Raw genomic sequence first — 14,946 nt, 5'->3', positions numbered from 1 at the left:
TTACATAAAGTAGATATGTTTGCTACTACGTAAGAATGTCTGCTTGTAAAACATGAAGTTTGCAGAAAAGAAATTGGAGTCCATGTAAAGCACTTGAGGACCTTAATCAGTCATCAAAGTGATTCTCTCTTGAAACCATAACCATGAAAATACACAGAAGATAAGCATGCAACCGGCTGATATAATTATAATAAGGTGTTCTTTGTTTTAAAACAAACATATTGTTTTGTGAGATGCAAAAGTTTTTTAAATTAATTTGAGGATTCACAAAAGCACAGAACGTGGAAAAGGCAAGTGTTTTGTAAGTACATTACTTCCTGAGAAGAAAAAAACAAAGATGGATCGAGCAATAAAGATGGCCCCAATTTTTCTAAAAATGAAACCGCAAGAGATGGGCCCGGAGGGAGTGAGTCTAACTCCGGTAGCAAGTGGCGAGAGACATAAAATAGGGACAAATGTAGGCTCACAATCTACATCCTTGGTGAATCCGGTGTTTGGAGGTTTTAAAGAAGTCTTCCAAAGCCCTCTTTGTGTGGATAAGGGCTCTGAGCCAAAACAAAAACATGCTAAATCAGCCTCAGAGGGAGCCCAAACCAATTATGTGTGATCAAGCCTCAAATCACATAAATCAGCATAAAGATCGGAGTATATATATCAAGAATGACTCCAAACCCCCAAGTGAGGGATCCGCTGAATCGCTCCAGGATTCTATTAGAAATTAAATATATTCCGGGTCTGAAATATTTTTCCTCAGATGATATTGGTGCAGTAAAATTCCCCTTCTCTCCCGATACAAACATTGTTGAACTACTTTTAAAATCAAATTTGGGCTTGGAATCCATTCTGGGGGAGGAGGAAGCCTGGGGATTAAGGGGTTTCAAAGTCTCTAAGGTATGCCCGATGTCGATAACCCCCTCTGCACAATGGAAAGGAAATTACCTGGGTAATCAAAACAGCATGGGTATAGCACCAACGGCAGCATGGGAAATGGTTCCTGAGATAATTACACAAGTCCTCCTTAGAATGGGTGTTCAACAGAAGAGCCTCTAGCAAAAAATAATTTGAAGGTATTATCATGGAATTCTAGAGGCTATAACTCATCCGTCTTAGAACCAAGAAAATCCTACATCTTTGGTTTCTTTGATTTTTCTTCAGGAAACCTGGTTGACTTGTGAAATTGGAATAGATGAATTTACCACGTACCATCAATTAGCAGCAATGTCAGAAGGTGGGAGACCCTCTGGGGGTCTGATGACAAGCTGTAAAAATAAGGCTCACTATGAAACCAGAGTATTATCAAATGTGAAACAGGGCATTTTGATAGTGAGACAGGAACTGAAACCCTTAAATATGGGTCAGAACTCGATTTTGGTAAATTTATATTGGAACCCTAGTCAGGTTGGTCTCTTGGATTTTTTATCACAACTCTCTGATCTTTTGGTTGATATATTATCTCTCTTTCCCATGGACGAAATATTAATAGCTGGAGATCTGAATTCTCAATGTCTAACAACAAAAGATCAAGCCACAGGAAAAACTCGTCACCCAACGCATAATGGAATAATGTGGGTACATTTTATGAAGGGCTGGGATTTTTGGATGCTTAATGGAAATATTAGGGGAGATATCCTTAGTAAGCCAACTTGGCATAGAGGATCTGCTTTCTCTACAATTGATTATTTGTTTGCCTCTGAAAATATCTATGAAAACTGTGCTACTTTAGTGGTAGAAGAAGGACATGTTGATGATCATGCTATGCTTAAATTAATAATAGATGTCAACTTGTCCACAACTGTCTCTACATATACAGATAAACTGACTGTGAATTTGGCTGGTAACTGTATTAGAGAATTTGATAGAGGTGGAAAAAGCTTGACCAACAAATTGCAAAATATGGTGGATAATGTCTCTGACCTGCGAATGTATGACACATGTAGTCCATTTAATTTTCATTTGTTTTTAATGGATTTGGATCCTCAGAAACAAAAAAACCAAACACACAAATTGTTTCATAAGCATGCCTTTAACTGCCAGATAATGCAACAGAAGAGATTTATAAGATCGAAAAAAGCCGAGCTAAGAAGAGCGAATCTTGATAGGAAATCATTTGAGATTGCGTTAATCTCTATTAATAATGAATATAGAAATTGGAAAAGATCATTTAAGTCAATTATCTTCCAGCAAGATGGCGAAGCTATGTTAAGGTTAATGAGTCAGAGAAGCTCAAGACATTTTTGGGCTATTTTAGGGGCTAAGCAAGATCAGCAGGTGGGAAACCAATCTTCTGTAATACAATAACAGTCATGGGTGGACCATTTTTCGGTGGTATATGGGTCTGCAGGCTCTGATATAGATATCAATTGGGAAAATGTTTACTGGTCACTCTCGTACACTAAAGCTGATATAGAGCTTTTAATAAGGAGCTCTTCCACATCGAGAGCGGCTGGGCCAAATGGGCTGAGTAACTGGACATTGAAAATGAATCCATCATTGTGGGCCCATCTGCTTAAATTACTTTTTGATCAAATTATTAGAATTAAACGGGTCCCAGAGTCATGGAAAAATTCAATCACAAATCCAAACTTCAAAAAAGGTGATAGACTCCTAGCGGTGAATTATAGGCCAATTTCGTTATTAGATGCTGATAGTAAAATCTTTGTCGGTTTAATTCTAAGGGAGTTAGATGAGTGGGCCCAATTAAATGGCATAATTCCAAAACAACAAACCGGCTTCAGAAAGGGACTATTCACCTCCTTGAATGGTCTGATTCTTAGTTGTTTGAATGGAGATGTGGGAAATAAACATGGCAAACCCCTCTTTGGAGCTTGGATTGATCTTACCCAAGCCTTTGATACGGTCAATCGGTTGCTTATGTGGAAGAAACTGCATGCTTGGGGAGTTCCATCACACTTGCTCTCTATACTAGTTGAACTCCATCAAAATACTAGAATGAGAGTAAGAATCTCTAAAAGTGGACAATTAACAGCCCCAATACGGGTAGAGAGAGGGGTGCGCCAGGGTTGCTTGATAGCGCCTCTTTTGTTTGTTCTCTTTATGGCTGATTTAGGTTTGGACTTGAAAGATAGTGGTCTACTACCACCACGGATCGGCTCAACTAAAATTAATTGGTTGGCATATGCCGATGACGTGGTGTTACTGGACCACTCACAGGTCGGACTTCAGAGATTACTCCATACACTCGATTTATATGCCCAAAAGAACGATTTTAAGATTAATCCGGAGAAATCGAGGATCCTTATATTTAAACATCCGAAGAAAACAGTCAAGAAATATTCTTAGGAACTGGACCATAGAAAAATTGAGATCGTCTCTGAGCTAACTTATCTGGGAGCCACAATTAAATCAGACCCGATTAAGATCCATCTATTAGAAATGATTAATTTAAAAACTCTTAGTTGGGGGCTCAGATGACAAGGATAAAAATGAAATGTTGTACATTTTCTATACTTCCGCTGATAAAATTCTATATAGGAAAAGTGGTCCCGATCATTCTGTATAGTAGGGATACAAATTTACTCGCATTGGATGTGAATTTGGACTTGATTGAATCAAAACCTTGGAAAACAACATTATCCCTTCCAAATTGTGTTCCAATTGTCTCTGTGAGGTTTGAATTGGGGCTTTCCTCTTTAAGATCGTGGCTGGAGTGGAAATGGATTGCCTTGTATAGGGCCCTTTTGGTTCCTATAAAGGATTCTCTATATGAGGACCTGTCCATCCTGCTCCAGGATAATACAAACACATTTCTTGAAAAACTAAGGATGAAATGTCGATCTACTAGACAATCTAGGCTGTACAGCAGATATGTTGATCCAAAACCCAATGAAAGTGAAAGATAGCCTGAAAAGGTGGGATTGGGTGACCACGGGAGAGAGGATGAGGATGACAAAACTATCACAATCCTTTTCCAGTATGGGTAGAAAAAGGACAAGTCTTCCCCCATACTTGGAAAAATATCCGGATCCATGCTCCAGGGACATCTTTTTGAGGTTCAGACTTAATTTACTACCTACTCTGGAAATTCAATCAGCAAGAGATTTAATTCAATCTGGGAACTGTTGTATGAAATGTGATGCCAATGAATGTCAAACACTAAAACATCTGGTAATTAAGTGCACGGGTACAAGGGAGATGAGAATTTTGAGACTGAGAAGATTTGTATATGATGTCAGCTGGCTAGATACGGAGGAATTTTGGTCCAGAGCTTCCTCTGGGGCTGAAACTTTTTTAACAGCTGAAATGGTAAGACTACTGAGAGATTTAAAGCTAGACATTTATCAAAGGGAACCTAGATGAGAGTTGTAATTTTATTAATATGTTAGTTTTATTTTTCTTTTTCTTTGATATATGTTCAAATGTATTTAGATGAAATATGTATTGTTCTTTTTTGAATTCTCTGTCGTTAAATGTTTTGTATGTAAAGAAAAGTGTAAAAAGTCATATACTTTGGCTAATGCACAATAAATTAAAAAAAAAGTAAGTACATTACTTATTCTTGGCTAGTATTATGACATGTATATTTAGGGTGTTCTAAAAGGAGAGTATTAATGTATTAAACAAAGCAGCTAATAAAGTATAGTACATTAATAAACACAGAATATTAAAGTTTCTCTCCGACCAACAGGTACGTCTGCCTAACCTGCCACAGAACTAACTCACAGAACACTAACTCACCCGCCAAGCTCCTTACGCAACCAACGCTGAGTGGACTGCCACTCGTCAACTATAAAATAGGGTGTTTTCACAAGCACTGGGAACACAAAAGGGTTGAGGGCTATGGATTTGGATAAGGGTCATTCAGCTTTTATATACAAGAAGGTCCTGAGAAAGCTGCATTGCCAAGATTTAAAAGTAAATAGTTTAATAGGGATCTTGTATTGAGACCTTTGGCATAACTGGAAGTTCCACATTGCTTTTGGGAGGAAATAACATGTAGGACACAATAAAATGAAGAGGAAAATGAAATAACCAACTAATATAGCAAAGAAAAACTAATGAGGTAATTGGGCATATGGTCTTGCAGCAGTGTGCATTTGGTTTCTAAACCAAAGTAAATTAAAAAGATAGGATTTGTTTACTATTATGATGACCGCACACAGTTTGAATACCTGTCATTCATGTTTTTCACAATTGAATTTTTAAATCAAACCATATAGATTTTTTAGCTGTTCGGCTACTTAGATTCTTTACACGTATGATAATAAGGAAACACATTTTTTGTGCAAAGACCGTGAAGAAATAAATGTGTGTATGCATTGCATGTGTGAGTGTCTTCTGCATTTGCATGGAGAAACGTGATTAAGTAAATGTGCCCACAGTACGTTTGGCAACGTTGTGCACGAACATGTCACGAGCAGGGCTATGTATAGCGGATGTGGCAGGGAAATGTTATACGATTTATTGTCGCCGGGGCACTTAAGCTTGGGTTGATTGTGCTGGAGATTACATTTTCCCAAGATGGCGATGGGAACAGGTAGGATTCACAGATATTAATCATTCAATATATAAGTTAAATATATCGATATATGGTGGGATATGGAAGTTGTTACTGGGCGAATTAAACACGTAATTGAACCTTTGCTTTAAATCCACAGCGACCTTCTAAAACTCTTTCCAAAAGGCCAGCGATTTGGGCCAGTGTTTGGTCAGTTCACTCTGGGCTTTAGTCTCTTTCACAGCATGCAAGGTTTTAGAAAATAAACCTTTCAGGCTTAATGGTTCTCTTTCACATTATAGCCTTTGTTCAAATAATACTTGCAGCTTGAAGACTTTCTGTCCTAGTAGTCCAGGGTTTTAGACTGGTATTGTTTTCAGGACTGCACATTAATGAATTACAGTGGGAACCACACTTTTTGTGTGTTGGTATTCCGTATATCAACGTCTGTACACTCTAAAACAATTTTCCCAGATGCATGCCCTCAAAACGCCTCTGCATACTGTGTTCAGAATCTACTTCCGAAAAGATCAGAGCGTGAACCAGTGGTAAAGGCTGCACACTGTTAAACAGTAATATAACTGTGTCAAATGTCCAGAACGTATAGTTAAAACTCAAACATCAACATTTCTTTACAAACATGTTCTGGTGTGTGAGAAACCAGAAGGTGTCTCACCTGCTAGTCCCCGGGGATCTATCATCCAGGTGGCTAGGACACGGCCATCGCTTTTGGATCCAGTTCCTGGGGGGTGGACCAGTGCAGAAGGGTAAACTGGATGGGGGGAGAGGGGCTCTTCAGGGAGTGGGGCCCCGGATGGTGAGATGCGGTATCCCCTTCCCCGTAACACCTTTTCCCCATCCTACCAGGTAGGATACTTAGGAACTCAGCTGCCCTCACCCTGTACTGACAGGAACACTTTCTCACAGACCACTCACTGTGAGAGAAAACGGACTAACACATGTATACTTGACATGTCCCAACACAAGGGTCAGGCAGAGTCGGGCAATTACTGATAATTAAACACACCTGATTTCCATCACACTTCTATTATCCCACAAAAGAGAAAATGGGTCTGAGTTTGATTCGTTTTCATTCATTCTTTTCATTAAGTATAACCTACGTTGCTGTTGGGCAGAATCCTGTGCAGTTCCCTTGGGGAGCACTACAGAAGATTAGGACTACAGGTGAGAGCAATACATCCACTTTGGTATCAGTCTGTACCACAAAGATTTAGTTGGCTGTGGCTGAGCAGTCAGAATTATCTCAAGAGGGAGATGAGCAGTATTCAGGGTTTACACAATAGGCCTACAGTACTATGGCACAAGGAAACACTGACTAAAGCTTTGTATTAAAAAGTAGATGTATATTTATTTCATACAAGTCTAGTAAAACACATTTATCACAGTCATCAAGCAAGTTAAAATCAAGTCAAGGAAATATGTACACACTCCCTAGTTAAATTGTAGACCAAGTGCACCAGAGTGAAAACTGAGCAAAACGGCACAGTGAAAACCACACACAAGGGATACTCTAGCAATTTCTCACAGGGAAGGGAAAACACAAGTAATCTAGAAATAGCTTCTTACACACCTTAGCAACACTTCCCATAAGTTTGTGAACCAGATTTAAGCAAGACAGTACATCAGTATAGAAAATACTTAAATGAAAACTGAGCAAAATGGCATTTAACAAGGTTTAGGAAGGGGAAGAAAAGGGTAGTTATAAGAAGTAGGTGCATCAATGCAGTTCTAAATGAGAATCAATCTAAAGAAGGCAGTTCTAACAAATGTAGCCAGAGTCAGTAGGCCTGTCCCGGAGTCAGTAGTATAGGGCAAGGGCCCATGAGAAAAATGTTCTTGTAGCTGCAATCAAGTCTTTGGTTAACGATTTTAAAAAGGTGGATGCAGAAGGTGAAAGACAATGTTGAGAGAGAGGGGCTGCCAACCCAACAGGTAGGTAAAGGATTTAAAACACCTTTATAACACCTTTATTGCTACCGGGAAGAAAGGGCGGCCTGGCGGAACAATGTACCTTTAAAATGAAGAAGTGGCTCCTGCGGTGGCGGTTGTTCCTGCAGTTCGGGGGGTCCAGCAGAGGACGAGAGGCTCTCGTCATGGAGGAAGGTTCGAGTTACTGCACTGCCCAGGGATGAAACCAGCCGCGGTGCTGCCCGACGAATAAAAGGTACACTCCTTTAAATTGTGGTCCAGGTGGACTGGTGCCTGGCTATCCGGCCTCAGAGTACAGGCTACTGGCGATTCGACCAAGGCAGGTCCAGGAAGGCGATTGGCAAACTGGTTGGCCCCACCAGCTCAAGGGAAGAAGGCTCTTGCAGATGAAGATCTTCTCTCGTCCTGTGGAGAAAAGTGGTGAGACGCTGCAGCAGGGCTTCACCGGTGGTTCAGTCGTTGCAGATGTCTTTGGCTTCTCTCCTCTTTGGCTTCTTAGTTCCAGTGGCAACGTCTTCCTCTTCCAGTCCTCGGGACCCTGCTTTTATGCAAAAAGAGCCCCATTCATACAGCCTAGCTGTCACTCACACAGTGGAGTGGTCATCTTGGCAGGAGACCCTCCAGCCTATCAGGATAGAGTGCGACATGGGTTGCAGAGGCAACCCTGTCCAGGGGTCCTACTCCCCCTCCCACACAACAGACCCACCCCAGACTCCGTGGCGCTGAAAGGAGGGCTTCTTGGCAGAAGCCCGCCAAAAGGACGAACAAAGGATCCCCGACCTGGATTAGGATTTTAGAGAAAGACACGAGAAAGAAGTTATATTAAAGTTCTGGCAAATAAAACCTACCAGAGTAAAGTTAATATTAAAATACACGGCGGTATGCTAGAGGCTGTCGGAAAAAGTTGAACCCTTGCACAAAGGGAAAATCCCATAGGAAAATATTTGTGGTCAAATATTTACGGTAGTAACCACTGCCACCAGCCAGAAACTTTTGAGAGAGGGACTGTACGGTACCCTCTCAAAAATGAACATAAGGGAAAAACTATTAACCCTTCCCAGTACCTACCTCCATAGTAAGATGGGTTATACTGGTTTAGTTCACAAAATTTGACTAGTTAAGTCAATGGGGACTTTACATGCCCTGGGAGACAGTAGTCAGTCCCAGGGTATGGAGTCTATGTTTGGGGGTCGCTACGACACCCTTGTGTCACTACACGAGGGTGCTGTGTAACACATGTGAAAAAAGATCGTTCCTGTGGGGTTGAGAAAATCCCATAGACATTAACCACAAAAATAGCCTAGAACACACATAGCAAAAATGCCAAAGAGTGGGGAAAAAGAGTCTCACTCTTAGCAGGAGAAACAAATCAAACCCTTCAAATCCAGCAAAGCTGCTGGGGGACTCTATAGGTAAGGGAAATTAGCCATAGAATGAGAATTCTCCCTAACATTTGCCCTCCAACCGTACTAGCTATATCCTCCTGTGGTGACTAGACACTAGGTTACGGTGGTGTGCCGCTTATCTAGGTTTCGGGGACAGAAAAAGAGGCTTGCCCTGACTTATTTGCAACCTCCGACCTGATAGCAGTAGTGTGTTTCCTTAGGTCTTTTGATTAGTGTTAATATGAACTGGTATGTGGAGAAGAGTTGCTATCGCAGATTGTATACCTATGGATTATTTTTAGAGCAAGGATGTAAGGAGTAAAGAGATAGGATTTTGAATAATTTTTAGGAAAGGAGTAATGAATTGGATTTGTTTAAATCTGCTTTTAGCTATTTGAAGCAAGGCCTTTTAATATGCATTGTTGTTCATATGAATTGTGCATGTATGTATTGTTAAAGATTGCTCGTCAGCCGAATAACAAATAAAATAATAAAAAGTATACGTGTCAGGCTATGCCTATTTCACTTTTGACAGGGATCACTGCGGGTTTAGTAGTAGTGTAAGGCTGAGCAGGTACTTAAGATGCTACTCATCCCTGTACTTCTGCCGAGCTTTAGTTATTTTATCACACACATGTGGTGCAAAGTCTTCACCCCTGGATAGGAGGTAGAAAGGAGGAGAGCTAGAGACAGTCCGCAGAACCACAGTCTTAAGAAAGATAATACTTTGGTGGAGAGGCCTCATTTATCACCAAATATTGTGGAGGTCACCATGCAACTTTATAGTGCCCAGTTTACTTTTTTAACAGTCTCCTGGATGCACTGCTTTGCTAACGATGCCTTATAGATATGGTATCATTGGCACTGTGTCTTGACCATTGTCAGATATTTGAAACCTTGAGTGCACTCTCCTGTGCAAGGTGGGCTCGCAGATCTCTCTGAACTCCATTAAGTCTCGAAGGTCTATCAACTTTCAGTACTCACCCTCTCAGCTCTCTTAACTTGTTTTGCTTTCTTATGTCTCATTTCTCCGGTCTCAGCTCTCTTGGGCCTCTCAGCTTGAATGTTCATAGCTTGTTCAGCTCTCTAATCTCTCTTGGACCTCTCAGCTCTAACAGGTCTCACTCTGCCAGTTTCTTCCAAATCCCACAACGGGTCTAGTTTCTTTTAGCCTTTTATAGACCTCTGTTTGGTCAGGTGTGTGGTCTGGTTGCCCAAAGATGTCTTTGTATTGTTTTGCCTAGTGATACTTCGTCTTAGTCTCTCTGATTGGCGTGTATATTAAATATGGGTCACCTGTACACCCTGCACATACCTCTTGAGATTTCAAGTGGAGTCATGCAGAAGTCCCATCTCTGGTCTGACTCTACGCTTCTTTTTATGGTCTTGCCACCATACATCTACAATGTTTCTTTGGTGACCCACCAGGCGATCATAGTGAAGGAATGTTAAGCCAATGTTTTTCTTGGTCTTGTCTGCTGGTGGAGCCACTATAGATCCACTCGCAGATAACCAGTAAATGGTCTTTCTGTCAGGAGGACTGCAGTGATGACTGGTTCTTCCTCTGTTGCCATTGCGGAATGCCACTCTGTTATGAGTACAGAGGACACTGCACCAGGCCAGGTCCTCGGCAGAGCGAGAGACCAAGTGAGGGGGAGACACGTGGGAGAGTGTGGAGGGGCAAGGAGGAGCATGCCAGTATGTACTGGCTAAAGCAAGAGAATGGATGCAATACAGTAAGTCTTGTACTTCCAAGCCATATGTGTGCTTCCATTTATTTCCATGGCCCAGCTTGAATTGCCATCAACTGGCGACAAGGCTTCAACCTACTGGTTTCTTCTCTGCACCAGTGATCCCACTGTGCACATCCCTGCCTGCGACCCTGCTGACGTCTTGTTTCTTCTCCGTACAGGCAATCAGGCCATGCGCATCCTTGCTGGCGTTCCTGCCGATTTCCATTACAGCAGCCACTGCGTTGCAGCGATCCCTACCTCCCAATAGCCGTACCAGGAAGTCAGCATCTCGGCGCGCTACACTAAAGCAGCCACAATATTGCAGCAATCCTGCTGCCAATGGCCTAGCCGGTGACGATGCTGCTCGGCATAATAAGCCACTGCATTGCAGCAGAGTGCTGGTACATGGCAGGCTGCCACAGTTCCTGCACTGGCATAAGTCTCCTCTACCCAGGAGCACCACAGCATCCGGTCTACAGGCATCACTGCAAATCAACAGTGCCAGCCACCATTCCAGTCTACAAGCCTCACCAGGAAACTCACCTCTGTCAGTATCCAGACTTCACCTCCAGGCATTATCCATCCACATGCGGATTCACCCTTTTGCACTACTGACACGATAAGAGACCCAAGCCGCCATACCCACGTGACCTAGAACCAGACCCTTAGTCCACACCATGAGGGCGCATGATGCATGCAGGCCATGCTGTCATCTAACTCCAGGGCGGCATTTCTCAGGAAACCTCTCCCATTCACCTTAATGCCTCACAATGACAAGGGTCCCGGTAGGCAGAGTGGGTAGAAGCCTTCTATTTGTCAACGCTGTGGGGGAGGACAAGTCGCCCACTCTGTCTGATTTGTTCAGATATTTAAGGACACGTGTTATCTTTTGTTGGATTTTGTGTTTTGTCAATAGGGATGGGACAGAGCTTAGGGACAGAGCTTAGGTTAGTACAAGATTCTGAAAGAATCTTGTACTAACCTAAGCTCTGTTAGTACAAGATTCTTGGTTTTGTAAAGACATCCTGACAAGCATACCTTTTTATATTTTCTTTATAGAGTAGGGATAGCTCTGGTTTGTGTTGGAAAAGTGAAACAAAGTTTGTTACAATGCCACCTTGTAAGTCTCCTGAAACTTACCTAAATCTGCCCATCCTTCTTATAATAACAAGCGGTTCCATGATGCATGATCGCAGGCCTGGTTTGCGGAGTCCAGCTTTCCCAGACCTCCATTTCCTGCTGTGCCCATGCATCATGGCCACCTCTCCACAGGTCCTTTAATCCTGCCACTCCATCCATCCACAACCTCCTGCAAGTGCGGGGAACGACCCAGACAACACTGTCCCGCCGAACCCCTGCCTGCTCAATGTGCAGATGACACTGCCACAACCTCCCTGTCCTGCCAAACCAATTAACCTCCATGCCCGATCCTCTCCCCACTATCTAAACACCTTCTCACCTGCTCTCTGCTGACACCTGAACTTCCTCCAACAGCTGCTCCTGTTGCTATTCACACATACACTATTTCAGACAGGTTGCCGTTAGGTAAAGGGTGGCCTGTGGGGGTTGGGGGAAGCCTGTGGAACAAGCAGTAACTTTCTCATGAGTAAGCTACTCGTGATTTTAAAAAGATGTTCGACTTTTCTAACCGCTTACTCGAAGACCAGTGAAAGGGGGTGTTCCCAGAGGCGAGTTATGAAGTTGTGGTTTTGTCGAGGGGGCTGTTTCTTCTGTAAGTAAGCCATGCATACACAAAAGTGTAACTTTTTGTATTTGCAAAACTTAAAAGCTGTCTTAGAAATACTTATGAACACACAAGTTACACCTGAACAATCCACTGTTGGCTGTAAGGCTTGAAAGCATATGTAAATGCATGGTTCGTCATTATTAAAGCAATATATGTTGGCAAAAATATTTTGGAGTGAAAGAAATTAAAGTGCATATAAGTTTTATTTATTTATTTATTTTTTTTGTTTACATGTTTACCTTTCTGAAATGGAGTAAGTTAATTCGGAAGAAGTTACTCCATGTCCGACCTTACATTCTGAATGTAAGTGGAATGACAAACCGAGGAAATTTGTTGCTTCTCCCCAAAGGGGAGCCCCCCATCCTCTGCCCTCTGAGGCTACGATGCTGAGCCTGCTCCGTAACACCCTCCCTAGGGGTCGAGACAAGTGGCACCTCACCAGGAGAGACTCCCTTGTGGGGACAAGGACTCCCGTTTGTCTGAGGAACGCCCACATTCTTTTATGGCCTACTTCAGAATATCAGACAACTTGAAGGACATTAAATATGGAGACCGGGAAGAAGATGCTACCATTATTGTGACCGAGAAATGTAATGTCTATTTAAGTAGGAATTGCCATTTAACTGGGACGAAGAAGCTGAAAAAGAGAGACGCTGCAGCCAGCAGAGGACGAGACTAATACGTTGACCAGGGAAGCCACAGGCCATTGCGACACCTCAGAGGGGAGGAGACTCTGCAGACGACTAAGCCTGCTAGTTTGAAAACTGCAGGGAAGCTGAGAGTAGGGTATGGGATACGGAACGTCCAGCAAGATCAAAGAAGAGACGAGGCAATAGTTGTGGTGTCACCACAGAGATCCCGTGGTGGTCCGGCAGTCCCTCTAACTATGCCGAGACTAAGGGCAGCCCCAATTGCCTACCATCCGATTTAACACGTAACAAGGGAATATACGTAGCTTGGGACACTGGAGAGGAGCAAGAGGCAGAAGAAATGAGGAAAGCAGCAAACCCCGAACATACAAAGGCCCTGTGATGTTATCCAAGGCAAGCCCAGGTAAAGGGGAAAACAGGATCCCCAAGAGGCCTAAGGGAAATCGTTATGGGACTTTTCATACTCTTCCCAGTGAATACAAGCAAGAGTGAGAAAATTGAAGGTTGGTGACAAGAGAAGCCTGAATACAATAAACCTGAAAGAAATACTGAATACATTAAGAGTAATCATTATGAGACTATTCATACTTGTACTAGTGATATAAAGAGACATTGAAGTTAAACACATGATGAGAAAAACAAAGTGTTAATGAAAGACATACGAATGCAATAGGAACTTTAAGACGCACTCTGAGTGAGAGAGCTGCATCTAAGGAAAAGGGCAAACTGGAATATCTCACAACGGACAGAGGAAAAAGAGAAAGAAAATTGTGACATAAGGAAAAGAGAAGAGGATATAAGAAGAGCTTTACAGAGATTGGGTGTCATTACCCTGGGAAAGGGGGAAAGCAACCAGTTGTTGCTCAAGGTTCAAGTAGTTGTACAAAATTCAATAAACTAGACTCTTAGAAGGAAAAGCACTATAATAAAGTCTCCGTATCCGTGTGGTTGGAAGACAAATATTACCCTTTGTTCCAGATTCCAAAGCCATGACCATTGTTTCATGCCTCCCTGGGAAGTACAGCACTTAATCTTTCCAACCACGCGGATACACGTGGGGACCTCTTCAACTAGGTAAGACCTAGATACATTTTGCTACATGATAGTACCTGTAAAATGTTAAATATACAATTGTGACTTTGACAAAAGATTATAATGGTGTTTTCTTGCCCCCCCCTAACCCATCCCATCTGCAGGTGGGATCCCCTGGTACCATCTAACCAGTTACTCATACGTTGACACATCAATCTTTAAGTGTCCGCTCAGCCCTGATGAATGTGGCCTCCTTGCCACTGAAACCGGTAGGCTTTTTGTAGCTTCAATATCAGGAATAGTCCTAGACGAGTAAATATTCAAAAATCGCCGGACTTCCTGATCTATGACTCCCCTGAAAAAAAGATGGGAATCACTAAGATTTATGAACTGGACTCTGAGAAATTATGAAAAAGACCAGAACAGAAGAAAAACACGGGAGAATTGAACTCTTGAAAAAAACTTAAATAACTGGATACTACTTTCTGAGACAAATAAATACAAGTATCCAATAGGAATACGGTCATATGTAGTTCTTTTTAACACCCTGTGGATAGAGAAACTTAATAAAAATATATTTTTTTCACCTTTTGGAGCACTTTTTAAAGGAATTCTAAGTACCTCATAGGATGGCGAATTGAATCTAAAAAAGAAAAATACTTTATTCAAATACTCCTACAGAACCTTCTCTAGGTCTAACATCTGTTCATGATATGGACTAGAACAAAACATATTTTTTCCTTTTCTACGTTGCCCAAGCGGCTCTAGTGATGCACAAATTAATTTGCTCTTTTCCTTTCACTGATGCAATCTTGGCTTAATTTGTCCCTAGCTTTCCGAAATAAGAAACATTTAGGGAGTGCTATTTGTTGCTTGCACATTCTAAGAAGGTGGTGTAATAGTAATTCAGGTAATTTGAAGATATTATTATTGCATATTTAACAGAGTCTTGGATGTTGGCGAATGGCAGTGTGAGCTTTAGATGGAACAAAAT

General features: G+C 42.0%; 1 protein-coding gene across 1 annotated transcript in view; it reads left to right on the top strand.

Annotated features, from left to right (window-relative positions):
- ENTPD6 (ectonucleoside triphosphate diphosphohydrolase 6) overlaps positions 1-14,946 on the top strand; it is a 757,555-nt gene that overhangs the window by 495,529 nt on the left and 247,080 nt on the right. The window lies entirely within an intron of this gene.

This window comes from Ambystoma mexicanum, chromosome 4p (genome assembly GCF_040938575.1).
Source record: "Ambystoma mexicanum isolate Mex_15411 chromosome 4p, UKY_AmexF1_1, whole genome shotgun sequence".
Classification (NCBI taxonomy): domain Eukaryota; kingdom Metazoa; phylum Chordata; class Amphibia; order Caudata; family Ambystomatidae; genus Ambystoma; species Ambystoma mexicanum.
Note: the sequence above shows the minus strand (reverse complement) of the source record. Positions and strands in the feature narration are given on the sequence as shown.